The 14,449-nt window shown below is 44.2% G+C and overlaps 1 non-coding gene across 1 annotated transcript; it reads left to right on the forward strand.

Moving 5' to 3' along the window:
- Nucleotides 1-13,282: 13,282 nt before the first annotated feature.
- On the forward strand, nucleotides 13,283-13,389 carry LOC115070377. Its single transcript, XR_003849542.1, has one exon. It is a non-coding gene; the product is annotated as a U6 spliceosomal RNA (small nuclear RNA).
- The last annotated feature ends 1,060 nt before the right edge of the window (nucleotides 13,390-14,449 follow it).

Genomic DNA, 14,449 nt, shown 5'->3' on the forward strand with positions numbered 1-14,449 from the left:
TAGAGGTCACCTCTGTTCTGCAAGAGCCACCTGCACCCCATCCAGGGGCCTTCAGCAGATCTGCATATCTCCAAGGGAACTGAGTGCCCTTGTCGTCACAGAGCTAGGACATTCCAATGAGAGACAAACACAATGTCACAGACTTAAGGGTGGCCTGCCAGTGTCTGTATTTTGATTTCCCAGGTTCCTTACAAGCTGGCAGTCTCTTTACTTCTTTAAGCTCTGCCCCTCCCTCCCTATACCCCCCCACAACATGCCTCATATTCATGCTGCTTCACCCTAGTAAATTCTCAGTCAATACAGAGGTGCTTAAACTCTTCTAGGATTTCATTCCTAGAAGGAAACTTCAATTTCAACCAGCTTAAAATCTTTCTCATACACCATCAAAACTAGACACCTAATTTGGCCATTGTTGATGGGTCAGTTGTTAAATGCCATGAATATCCTAACTTGTTCCAGAAAGAATACAGCAGCAGGCCAGCCATCAGGGCCTCCCTGCCATTCCCGCGGAAGCAGCGCTCAAGTCCCTAAGCGCTGCTGTGTTCTCAGCATACCTCCTTCACAGGTGCCATCCAAGCACTGACTACACTGCTGTGCATCATTTGTAATGTCTTCCCTTTGAGCCATCAATTGTGAGTTCAAGAAAGCATCTACCTTGCTTTTCCCCAGACCCCCAATGACAATGGTCCCTGCCAGTGTAGGTGTCACAGAGATGCGTGAGGGAATGAATGAAGGAATTGCTAGCATAGCTATGTATTCATTACACAGAGCAAAATAAATAGTCAAATTCACATCAAGAAAAGAATCTAAATATAATTACCATAAGTGCAATCTTAACTGTATCAGGACCTGTGTATGTTGTTCTCATTTTGTACAGGGGTTTCTTTGGGTAGTTTCTTATTACAGATGAGGGTAGCTGAGGCAGAGACTAGGGAGCTTGCCAGGTCACAGAGTCTGGATTCAAAGGCATGCCCCTCCATCATGCAGTGATTTTTCTTTCCTTGAGCGTCCATCAACATTGAATAAGAATACAAAGAGAAACAAGAAGCTCTAAAACTTGGTGGCAAGATAGGGTTATTCTTACCCAGGAGTGCTGGGCCCCGTTCTAGCTTGGTTTATAGTGAATACCGATGCATCCTCATCAGCCTCTAAGATCTAAAACCAGAGCCAGAGAGAGTATTTGTGTGGACAAAAGCCCAGAGGAAGCAAGCCGTCAAGTATTCAGAGAATACATTGGGGATCGGTATGCTAAAGCTGTCTGGGAACCCTGGTGATCAAAGACCAGCTAGCTACTCTGAAGAAATGTCTTTCCTTAAAGCAGAAGTTCAGGTCAAGCAGCCTCCCACTGGGAAGAGGCACAGCCTGTTCATTCTAAGCATAGGGAAGTCCCATGCACCAGGCATGGGAAAGGCTGAAGGCTTGTGCCCATCCTAACGAGTCCCCAAGTTTCCCAGCAGAGAAATGCCACAGGTTATTTTGGGATTCACACTAAAGCTAACAATTTCAGAAGCAGCCACTTGAGGCCTTTGTGAGTCACTTCAGATTGCTAATGTCCAGTACTACAAAATAATAAACTCTCAGGCACTTTGAAGCCATACAGCTTGTTACAATGGCAGCAGAAATAGAAGACAAACCACTCCATGTCCTTTATCTGTAAATGAAAGATCTTGCAAGTACCTCACCCTGCTTCCACATGATAGCCAAATGTACGTGGCAGAAGCTGACAGTCTTCACAAACAGCTCCACCAAGTCCAGTCTTGACTGACATTAAGGTGCTGAACTAGCAACAATACAGCCAGACAGAGCTCTAGAAATAGCAGCAGCAGATTAAGGATAGAGTTCTCTTAGGTTCATTTTTCACTAAATATGTGGGGAGGGAGTCATTAGCACTGCTAGTTTGGGTATGGATTCTTGCTGTACACCATTCTAGCAGATGTCAGCGTTCCTCCACAGAAATGGCAGAGAAATGGCCATGCAGCTTTCTGTCTGTATACCTTCCACTGTCAAAGCATGCTGATAAAAAGTCTTCTCCAAAGTCTGTGTTTGGCTCTTCAGTCCTCTGTCTACGTTAGTGAAGGCTATAATAAAATTTGGCCACTATTTTGCCACAGTAAAGCAAAAGTAAATATAAATATGTCTGATAGGATTTCCACAAAGGAAAGGATATAACTATAAGAATTGAAGACGCACTGGACATGGTGGCACATGCCTTTAATCCAAACACTTGGGAGGCAGAGGCAGGAGGATCTCTGTGAGACAGAGGTCAGCCTGGTCTACATGATGAGTTCCAGGCCAGCCAGGACTATAGGGAGACCCTGTCTCAAAAAGATCAAAAAGAAAAAAAAAAAAAAAAAGAATGACAGACTGAGTGAGACACTGAGTTAGACACTGTTAGGTTAGAAGAAAACACATTTCTCAATTCTCCTCGTATCCTACCCACCTCAAGTCCATTCTTCAAGTGAACCTGGCTTTGTTCTGCTTAGCAGTGAAGAATGAATTTAAAATACAGTGGCAAAAACAGAGTCTTCAAAAGGCGCTCACTGGAAACTGCCTGATTTGTTTTAATGTAAACCATTGTTCCGACAGCGCTGTTAGAAGATGTTTTGTCCTGTTTTTAATCCCAGTTTGCCCACCCAGACCCTCCGACACGGTCTAAGTATCCACAGGCACACTTGCATCTGGGAAACCCTGGCTCCATCAGGTAAGGGCACTGCAATTCTGGGCAAACCAGTTCACTCTTCCTGCTTTCATGCCCTCGTCAATAAAATGGGGACAACAAAGGTGAACAAGCAACAGAGTTGCTGTAAAGTTTTCAATGAGGTCATAAATGCAAGGAAAATAACACTGGCATGGACATATACAGGAAGCTCCAGTGTTAACTATTAGTAACGCTGGTCTTTTTATTAAGCATTTTATCCTGCTAGTCAATCAGAGGGGATCTATTATCCTGTATAGCCATCCCTCCTTATCTGACAGTTCCCCAGCTGAAAATTCAATCAACCGTAGAGCAAAAACTCTTCCAAATGACTTCATGTGCACTGAGCATGAACAGAAAGTTTCCTCTCGTCATTTTTCCCAAAACAATACACTGGGACAGCTATTCACATAGCATCTGATCACTGAAAGTATATTGGAAGTTGGGTGTAGGTTACATGCAAATATGACACCATTTATCAACCGTAGCAAAAACTCTTCCAAATGACTTCATGTGCACTGAGCATGAACAGAAAGTTTCCTCTCGTCATTTTTCCCAAAACAATACACTGGGACAGCTATTCACATAGCATCTGATCACTGAAAGTATATTGGAAGTTGGGTGTAGGTTACATGCAAATATGACACCATTTTATGTAAAAGACTGGAACACCTACAGGTATTGATGTCCTCAGGAGCCTTGGAACCTGTGCCCCGGGGACACCAAAGGACAACAAACCTACACCATGGCAGAAGCTCATTAACATTGAAATAAACACAAGTGATATGTTTTCCTGATCAACTTTTCCTCTAATTATGAAATAGAGGCTGTCTCCCCAGGTATGATTCATGCATAAGTATTTATTGAGAACATACAGCATGACAGGTACTATAAGGTATTCCCAGTAGACAGAAGCTGGGGAGGAAATGTTTGAGAGATGAAGGAAGAATGACCTTCTCACAGGTACCCTGCTTAGATATGATTGCCGAAGCCCCTGGTGACAAGGGTGGTACCCATTCAGTCCAACCTTCTTCCTATGTTAGACTTGTGCTGCTGCCTGAAGAGCCCCTGGCTTCAGGCCTTCTCCTGTGTTCTTGTTTAGCTTCCAACCAAGAAGTTCTGACAAAGAAGCAGTGATTAGAACACATTCTCTGTACTAATACAGTTAAGGGATGCTCCGAAGACTGCTTCAAATGCCTGTGGAAAGTAGCTTCAGCTTTTGTTCCAATCAAGAACTTACTTCATTCTGCATAAAAGAGCCATTTCTGAACCTCGAGTATCAAGTGAAAAAGGAATACTTTGTACATACACAGCTGGCCTTGAACATGGCCAAGCTTCTGCACTTTGATCAGTTCCGAGACTAGTCTGGCTCTGCCTCCATCTTTGTCTCCACGAGTAACCATCTGTTAGTTATCATGTCCGATATCCTTTCTTCACATAGTTTTAATTATTTGAGGCATAACCTTTCTTCCACAATGTGGCTTCTTAGGGGCCATACCTCCAGCCTCAGAAATGAAGCAAATGTCACCAACCTGGGCCATCAGGGTACTTAATCCACAGAGCCACAAAGATGGGAGAGAGAGCATCATACCTGACTAACTGTGGCCTGATAGAATGTTTCCCAAGACTGAGCAGGTAACTCCAGGAGGAAGCGTTCTTCTTTGTCATTTTAGATGGACTGGGAAATAGTGACTCTGTATCATCCCTTGTTAGGGTAGGCAATGGACGGTACCTTGGGAGAAAACAAATTCAGGAGCAGAGAGATCTGAGTCTTAGAAAAAGATAACCTTGACAATTTCAATGGAGCCCCTAACACTACCAGTATTGAAGCCAACTTCTGTATTTTTTCAACTCTGACAGTATATAAATTCTTAAACCATCAAGTTGGATTTTGTTTTTCACATTTCTTAAATTTTATTTTTTATTGAAATTTTTCCATTTTCATACAACATGGTTTGATGGTATTTAGATCCTCTCCCTTATCCACACCCCCCCACAACCCCCATCACCCAATTTAATGTACTCTCATACATAACAGGGCCTAAAGAGTCTGATATGTGTCCCCAAATGTCCTTCAGTGTGGGCCCATCAACTCAGCCCACCAAGAGTCCCATCCCTGTGAGACACTGTCTTTCTCCTCTCCTAGCAGCCATCAATTGCCAAAAGTTCCTTAGGTTGGGTTGGGGTTTCTAACCAACTTGTCCCTGCCTATGCTGGGATTTTGTATGGTTTGAGCTTGTCTGATACTTGTGCATGCTGTCACTATTGCTGTGAGTTCATATGTATAAGTGGCCAAAGTTTGTTTTTGTTTTTGTTTTTAATCTATAATCAAAAGAGTCCTCCTGGGCTGAGGATGCTTGCTTAGTATGAAGGAGGCCCTAGGTTCAATTCTGCAAAAGAAAAGTGTCCTCTGTTCCTCACAGGCCTTGTCACAATGCCCCAAGTGTCACATTATACTTATTCCTTTATATGAAAGCAGGAATATAAGACTGCAAATGTGTTATTATCCACCAGCCTAAGACATCTCAGTAGTTTGAAAATACTCATTGTCATTTACCTGGTAATAATCCAAAGTTAGACCATAAGCACCCCAAAGAGAACCCCCAAATTTATTTCATTAAACAGTATTGCAAAGCTCACCATTGTGCTCCATGGTCTGTCCCATGCCCTAAGTGATCTTCCTTAGAGTTCTGTGGAGATCATAGCCCTGGATAGTAGAAACTGTAAAGGCCTGGGGCTTTCTATCAGCAACCAGTGGGCAAGTTTGCAAAATGGAAGAAAGAGAAAATATCTCTTTTGTTTCCCAAGCTGTTTGTTTCCAGTGACTTCCAGAGATATGCCCCTAAAAGGTGAATTCAGGGTTCTCTTCCTTATATTCATTTTTGTTAGTGTTTTGAGACAATAGCTTAGGCTGGACTCATCTACCTCAAATTTGTTATGTAGCCCAGGATGACACCGAAGTCCTGATCCTCGTGGACCACCTCCCGAGTGCTGGAACCACAGGAATGCACCTGGGATTAGATGTATGGACCACCAAAGCTGGCTCAATGTCTCTATCTGAAGTTGAAAATCAAATGGAACTTCCCGAGCCCACGAGGCAGAGGCTCTGAGTGGGTCAGTGGTATTTATTGAGCATTGCAGTTTCAAAGATGAGCAAACACATTTCCTTCACCCAAGGAAGTTAGGGTCCAGCAGATAATGCCAATCATTTTTCCCACAGTAGAACTGGGGTAGACTAGTGCCTTCACAGAGAAAAGCATGCAGTGACACCTGGCAGTGACAGGGACCTATATGGGGTGAAAGAAGACAGGGACTCTGGTCGAGGTGGGTTTGTGCAGGTAATTGATGAGGAGGAACAATTCAAGATGTGCCAGCTTTAGCACAGAAACAAAGGTCTGGGAAGCCAGTGTTTGGGATAGTTTCAGACATTTAGAGAACTGAATTCAGGAAACTGAGGTGGAAGGCTGTGGGAGACGCAGCAGACAGTCCTCTTAAAGGGCACCTTCTGCCAAGCCCAAACCAGGGCAGTGTTCACCCCAAGTCCTCTTAGCTCCCCTTTGCTTGAATAATAGCTAGAACTCTGGGGTCCTTGACTCAAAGTGAGCAAGGGACAGCTTTGTTTTCTCGGTTGCTAGCAGCAAACAAAAATGTTAAGTGCAGAATCTGAGCATGGCGGTTTTGTTCCAGTCAGTGATAGCCTCTCCCTTATCCCCACATTCCCGGTAACCCCAGGGCTAGGATGGGGGAGGAGCCACAAAAATCCCCATTACAAATCCTAGAGTCCACCTCCAACAACGGTGCTCAGATGCGAATCGTTTTTCATTTGTTCTGAAGTCGTTTTTTCCACCCACCCCCTGGTCTGAAGTCATTTTTAAAGGTCTGCTTTTCATTAGGAAGGTAACACGAGCGTCCCTGTGGGGGATGCAGGCAGGCAGAAGAACCCGCCCGCCGGTCTTTCCCTGGCTCTCATCCTTAGCGGAAGTGTGGCCAAGTCATTTGTATTCTGTTAGGGGGAAAAAAGGAGAAAGGAAAAGAGAATCAAACCTAAATTTTAGACCCTGGTGCATTTTTATTGTTGCTTTGTTTTTGTTTGTTTTGATCGCATGTTTTTACAGAACAGGCACATTCAAAAGGCATGGGCTCTGTCACTGGATGAATGTGTCCCAGGTGTGGCTCCCTCAGCATTCCATGTGCACGTGGTTCTCATTACAGCACCCCCAAGGGCTGGGAAAACATTTTCTTGCACCTCCCCCAAACATTCACAACTGCGAATTGGCAGATACCAATTAGACAGGCACTGTTGGCAGCTTCGGAGCTGATGCCTACACACAGCTGTATGTGGCTCCCCTGGCCTCCATCCTGTGGCCAACAAGTCAAATGCTGCCTCACTGTATCCTGTAGGCCCCTTTGTATTCCCAGAGCTCTGACCTGGGTGTGGGAATTCCAAGGCACCTGAATGCTAATGAATTAGAGAACAGAACCGAGGGAGACCCATCAGATCTTCTATCACCCACAGCACTGTGCTGATTGCAGGCCCATGCATGGACTCACACAACTGTGATGAGATTATTTATTTGGGTTTAAAATATTTTTGTTTGATAAGCCTTTAGCTCGAAGGCTGTTTATAAGTAGGGGATCAGGGCTGGAGAGACAGCTCAGTGGTTAAGAGCACTTGCTACTCTTACGCAGGACAAGAGTTCAGATCCCATACCCATATTTATGACTCATACCTCCAGCTCCAGGGGATCCATCACCCTCTCTGTCCTCTTCAGGTGCCTGCACACACATAGCCTGTACTCAGACATACACATAATTAAAAAATAATCTTATTCTTAGGGCTAGAGAGATGGCTCAGCAGTTAAGAACATTGGCTGTTCTTGCAGAAGACCCAGGTTCGAATCCCAGCACCCACATGGCAGCTAACAACTGTCAGTAACTCCAGTTCCAGGGGATCACTCAGTCTCTTCTGTCCTCCATGGGCATTGCATGACATGGGTGCACTTACCTACATGCAGGAATACATGCATATACATAAAATAAAAATAATAATAATAATAATCTTATATATTAGGGAATCACAGAATCACTGGGCTGGATAGTTCTAGTGTCAACTTGACACACCTGGGTAGAGGACATCTCAATTGGAAAATTGCTTCCATTGGACTGGCCTGTGGCCATGTCTGTGGGGTATTTTCTTGATTTTTGAGTGATGTGAATGGTGGTACACTGGGCAGGTTGTTCTGTATTGTATAAAAAGGCAGGCTGAGCATGGGCCAGGGGAGCAAGTCAGTTCTTCAGCTCCTGCCTCCAGGTTTCTGCTCTGAGTTCCTACCTTGGGCTCCCTGATGACCTATGACCAGGAGAAGTGAGCTAAATAAACCCTTTCCTCCCCACGTTGGTATTGGTCAGAGGGTTTTATCTTGGCAATTGAAAGCAAACTATAACAGTCACTAAGAGAAACAGAAGCAGATTGGAGAAAGCTAGGGGCCACCGAGGAAAGAGCCTTTGTGATGGGATTTTCAGGTGACTTGAACAAAGGTACTTTTCAGCTTCCACATTAGGAAAGCTAAAGGTTAAACCAGGTGATTCCTCAGCTTACTTCACCATTGAAATACTTAGATTCTACTTTATTGTATATGAGTCCTTTAAAAAAGTAAAATTAAAGCTAGGGTGTGGTGGCACACACCTGTAGTCCTAGCACTTGGGAGGCAGCGGCAGGTGGATCTCTATGAGATTGAGGCCAGCCTGGTCTACATAGGGAGTGCCAGGGCAGCTGGGCCTACAGGGAGACCTGCCTCAAAAAGATTAAAAAAAAAAAAAAAAAAAAAAAAAAAAAAATAAAAACTTAAAAAAAAGTTGAGAAAATATCCTTTCCCAAAAGGTGGGGGAAAAAAAAGAGGGGGGGGAGCCCAAAAACCCCTCCCCAAAAAAAAAAAAAAAAAAAAAAAAAAAAAAAAAAAGTCAAGCTATAAACTTAAATACAAGTTGAGTACATATCCTTGTCCAAAAGTGTGGGAATAGAAAGTAGGCGTGGCAGCTCAATATACCTACTCCAAAAAAATTAAAATCCAAAATGCTCCAAACTGCAAGAAATTTGGATATTTGTGTTGATTTGTGTTGGTGTTCAGAAAGTTCTTGGGTTTGGGAGCACACTGAATTTCAGATTTTCAGAAAAGGGCTGCTCTGCCTCAACATTCTCCTTCTTACAAAGAGAAACCAAAATTTTCATGTCATCAGTACAAGTAAACCACTGTTAGAACTGGGAACACAGGAAATACCTTAATCCTGTATAGTCCAAGGATTGAGATTGTATTTCACTTTTTTTCTTTTAAAGTATCAATCATGAAAAAGTATTCTTATAAAAAGCCAACTGGTAGCTGGTAATGTCATCTCCCTTTCCAAACTCTGGAGATGTGAAACCAGGCCCAGCAGTAAACAGAAATCACAAGCTAAGGAAGAATGATACTCATTTGTGATCAGAGGCCTGGACCAGCTGACCCATCCCATCCCTGAGAATTCAAAAGAGCTTTCTGGCAGAGCCACCATGTCCCAGGGAGACCCTTGTGACATGCACGTCCAGTTAGATGCACTCATAGACTAGTTTATTCTTTCTTCATTTTTTTACTAAGCAAATATAAAATGATACTCATGATGTACAGTGTGATGTATTTGATGCCAGTATACTTTGCAGTATGATTAAATCAAGCTAATTAACATATCACCTCATGTGTGTATCATTGTTACCAAGAGAATATTTAAAATTTCCTCTGCAATTTCTGCTATCAACAGTCAGCATCATGTTGTAGAATAGGCCTCTAGAAGCATTACTCCTAAGTGAAACATTGTATCCTTTAACCACCATGCCCAGATTCGCTGGTGCACCACCCCCTCCCCCAGCCTAGCCCCTGGAAACCACGCTGCTTCTCTGCTTCTGAGTTTGTTTTCAGATTCACACACATCATATCCGGTGGTGTCTGTCTGTCTATGCCTATCCTATTTCATTAAGCTTTCAAGGCTCATCCACACTGTTACAATGGCAGGATTTCCTTCTTTTTGAGACTGAGAATCCCACTGGACACATGTATCACAATTCCTTGATCAGTTGACAGACACTTAGGTTGGTTTCAAATCTTGGCTATCATGGACAGTGAGGCCATGAACATGGGAGTACAGATAATGTCTTCAGCACATTGATTTCATTTCTTCTGGAAGATCTGGTCTTAAGCCTCTGAGGTGAGCTCACTTTGTGCAGAAGACCAGAGAAGATGACAAGAACCTGAAAGACCCAGGCTGCTGATCAGCAACAAAGGTATAGAAAAGCAACTCCAACCTAGGATGCCTCCCGAGGAGATGGGATTCAAGGAACCTAGATATGATGCTGGTTCCAATAGGAAACTAGATTGCTAACCTCAGAACAGTGCTATTCTCCACTGGGAGATAGGACAGGGACATCAACCAAAGGTTCTGGGGCAGGATGGGCTCCAAAACAAGCCTGGAGTCACTGAAAGAGAATGGGGAGGGAGATTTTTCCGTCCCTCCCAGCCTGTTACTTTACTATGAGGTACTTGGCTCTCTTGCTGCTAGCTATCTGTTCCCACTTGGAACTCTGGGACTCTGGGCTCTTGTCTGCCTGAGCTTAGGCCTTCCCTTCCCAGACTCAGGACACATTATAGAGCTGAGGGCAGAGTCTTTGTTGTGGTAGAGACTTGCCTCCAGCCTCCAGCCTCTAGCTTGTAGTGAATCCTGTGTGACTCAGGCTGGATGGAGTCTCCTCATGCTGTGCCAACTCCTGAAGTACTATTTTCTTTTTAGTACTTTTCTAAACATATTTGACATTACCAATGGACACATGGAAATACTTTACAGACAATTTCCATCATGTACTCCAAATGAGGCTGTAACAAGGCACTGGTGAGTGCCTCATACTCTGAGGAAGCCTGTGTCCATGCGTCAGCTCCAAGACATCAGGATCCACACCGATACTCAGTCCACACAGTCTTCTGACTCCAAATCCTACTGCCACATACAGTTCTGACTGTGGGCATTTAGAGAGCCCTCATGCATCTGCTTTTCAAAGCTCTGAGAGGTCAAGAATTAAAGGTCAAGAACTTTCCAGACAGATCTGTATTCTGTGACTTCACATTCACTGGAGGAAGTGGAAGAAAAGGAGGGGGAAGAATACCAAAATAATGTTTAAAGGTTGATGCTAATTTCTAACAATTAATATCCTTAAGAAAAAGATATAATAACTGATACAAGTATATTACTCCCAGGATAAATAAATTAAAAATATCCATTTATAAGGATATAACCAGGAAATGTAATACAAAATTGCTTTAAATTGTACAGTGATGTACAATGGACATTATGCTGTTTCAGTCATATAGACTAACAGTTTCATAAGGAGGGTTTGGGGCATGAGAGATGACTCAGTGGTTAACAGTACTGGCTGTTCTTTGGGTTCCCAGAACCCACAGAGCAGCTAACAACTGTCCCTAACCTCAGTTTCAGGGGATGCAATGCCCTCTTCTAGCCTCCACAAGCATTACATGCATGGGTGCACCTTCATGCATGCAGGTAAAACCCCCATACACGTAAAACAAAATGAATTAATAGTAATAATAAGTTAACCTGGAAGGTTCTGTGGGAGAGTGTTCATGACAGTGAGCCCTGGTGAGGATGGCCTGGTCCTCATCTGAGGCAGGGTCCGGAACATTTTCACTCACTCCTTCACAAGCAAACATAGTCCGTGGTGTAGACTTCCAACCACATGATAACACAGTGTTCCGATCTCAGTGTCATTCCCTCCCTCTCTCGTACTGGTCATGGGTAGATGGTAGACTCAGTTTCTGGAGGTCTTACCTGAAGAGGACACCTTGACAAAGAGAAAAGGCCATGAAATGAAGGTCAGGCTATGAATGGAGGGAGGGAGGGAGACTCACCCTTAGTTTTCTTCTTTTTCTTACTTATTTATTATTTTTGTGGTAGTAGGGACGGAATCCAGGGCCTCATACATGCTAGGCAAGCACTCTACCTCTAAGCTACATCTTCATCCTTCTCCTACCATTTTCTGGTCCTTTTAGGCTGTTTGCTGAAGGCCATGTCTAAAAACTGTCAGCTAAGAAGCTGTGCTCTGGGCTGGGTGTACTGCACATCTTTAAGACCAGCACTGAGGAGGCAAAGGCAGGCAGATCACTCTGAGTAGGCCAGCCTAGGATGGTCTACATAGCGAGTTCCAGGCCAGCTTGAGCTACATAGTGAGACCCTGTCTCAAAAAACAAAATCAAGAAAGCAGTTGAGCTCCAAGCAACTCCAAGTGATGTGCCAGTCTTCCCAGCCACTTCTCACTAAAGCACCCGAACATGAGTCAATAGAACATGACTGACATCGTCAGTCAGAATTTTTCCCCAGCTCTCCTGGGAGGACATGGGCTTGTCAGCAGGACTCAGCAGGGCTTCTCGTGTGGGTGAGGTTCCTCCCTTTCTAAGTCCTTGTGGAAGTGGAACTCCTCCTACTGAAGATGAAGATCTTCCCAGCCTCCAAGCAGCTAGGACATGGCCACATGGCTTGCTTGTGGTCAGTCAGCAGTACCCACCCATCACTTTAGATCACAGGGGAGCTACACACAGGCCAAGGTGGCTTCAGAGAGACACCCTGTGCTTTGGGAGGCTCCCGGACACAGAAGTCATGGCTGTGGTGGGAAAATGCCTCCTCTAGAACTTTGGTCTTCAGCCTTCCTGTCAATTATGCTGTTACCTGATGACCTTCAAGTAAATCTTTCTTCTGTTTGAGTTTATAGACTCTTCTTCTATTGTTACAGCAAGGAATTCTTCTACACATTCAAAACTCATGGGAATAGACTGATTTCCTGGCCTCTGTGGACATCAAGAGTGGCCACATGTCTTGCTTTAACTCAGGAAATGTAAGCTGAAACCAGCTGTAGTCACTCTGGTCCTCGGGCAGGTTTGGTCTATTGTCTCCCATTCCCGAAATAAAGGCAGCTACCACAGTGTTAGTATTTTAGGAGATAAAGAACAGAAACACAGGGGAATGGAGAGATGGCTCGGGAGTTAAGAATGTTTCCTACTCTTCTGGATGACCCAAGTTCCGCTGCCAGCACTCACATCAGGAAGCTCATAACTACCCGTAAGTCCAGCTCCAGGGGATCTGATGCCCTCTTCTGGTCTCTGAGGGCACCCACACCATTCAACACACACACACACACACACACACACATACACACACACACACACACACACACACACACACATACACACACACACACACACACACACACACACACATACACACACACACACACACACACACACACACACATACACACACACACACACACACACACACACACACATACACACACACACACACACACACACACACACACATACACACACACACACACACACACACACACACACATACACATACACACACACACACACATACAGATGCACATAAACAAAAATAAATTTAAAAATAAGAACATTAAAACACAGCAACTCAGCATGTGTCCTGTGAGAGAAATATAACATTGTGTTTCTGAGCCGCTAAGCTCTTGGGGGCGTCATACTCACTTTGGCAGCACATATACGAAAACTGGAACAATACAGAGGAGATTAGCATGGTCCCTGTGAAAGGATGACACGTAAATTCATGAAGCATTTCATATTTTTTTAGAGAATAAGAGACTTCAGAGTGTGTGTTCCTGGATAGGACTCCTACATTAAACCTCACTCACCCACAACTCAGGACCATTACAGAAGAGGGAGGCAGAGAGATTGTAAGAGCCAGGGTTGGTGTGTGAACATAAGGAAACAGAGGCTTTCAGGCCACTGGGAAGTTGCTCATATGAACTTGTAACAATGGTGACTGCATGCACAAGACCCATGCCAACTTAATCAGACAAAAACCCAGCATAGAACGTGGAAAATGAGCAGCAGGCACCAACCCCAGCCTAAGAACTATTGGCAACTAATTACTGCAAGGTGAGGGACAGTAGGTCTCCTTTAAGGGAGAGACTCCAGATAGGCTGAGTAGACTAGTGGATGAACTTGCACAGAGGGACATCCGGGAACAAATGCTCAACTGGATAGGACTTAACATGTATGACAGAATGCATGAAATCTGGTGGTGGGGGCTATAGGAGGGTAAGGATGGGGAAGGGGGTCTAAATTTGATATGACATGCCCAAAAATTCAATAAAAATATTTTTAAAAGCTTTGGGGGGTCATTAATTAGTACAACCTAACTGTCCTATGACAGCTGATATATAAGTAGATGACACCCATGCAAGTACCCCAAAGTTGGTACAATATGATTTGGTAAGCTTCGATTAACAGAGATAAAACTTCTTTATATCTCCAAACCAAAGAGAAAAAGCAAATTCCTTCTGTGGTACGGTGTCAAATCGAGTGCTGGTACCTAAAATCTCATCCCAGAGCCCAGCATGCTTCCGACCTAGTACCAGAAGAAGCCTGGGTCTCTGGTCTTTCTTTCTCCTCATCTTGCTCTTTGGCCTCTAGAGTGCTCACCTCACCGAGAAAACCAGAAAGATCAGCAAGCCCAGAGGCATCTACCCCAGCTTGTCTGAGCCCTGTTCACAGCATGACTGACACCCACAGGAGGTTCCAGAGTGACAATGGGGAACTGAAAGCTCCCTTTGAAATCAATCCTGTCTGCTGGTCTGGGCATGGGAAGCAAGGACACAGCTCTTAGACCTTAGCAGAGGTCATT

The sequence above is a fragment of the Nannospalax galili genome, unplaced genomic scaffold (genome assembly GCF_000622305.1).
Source record: "Nannospalax galili isolate Female #2095 unplaced genomic scaffold, S.galili_v1.0 scaffold1096, whole genome shotgun sequence".
Taxonomy (NCBI): Eukaryota; Metazoa; Chordata; class Mammalia; order Rodentia; family Spalacidae; genus Nannospalax; species Nannospalax galili.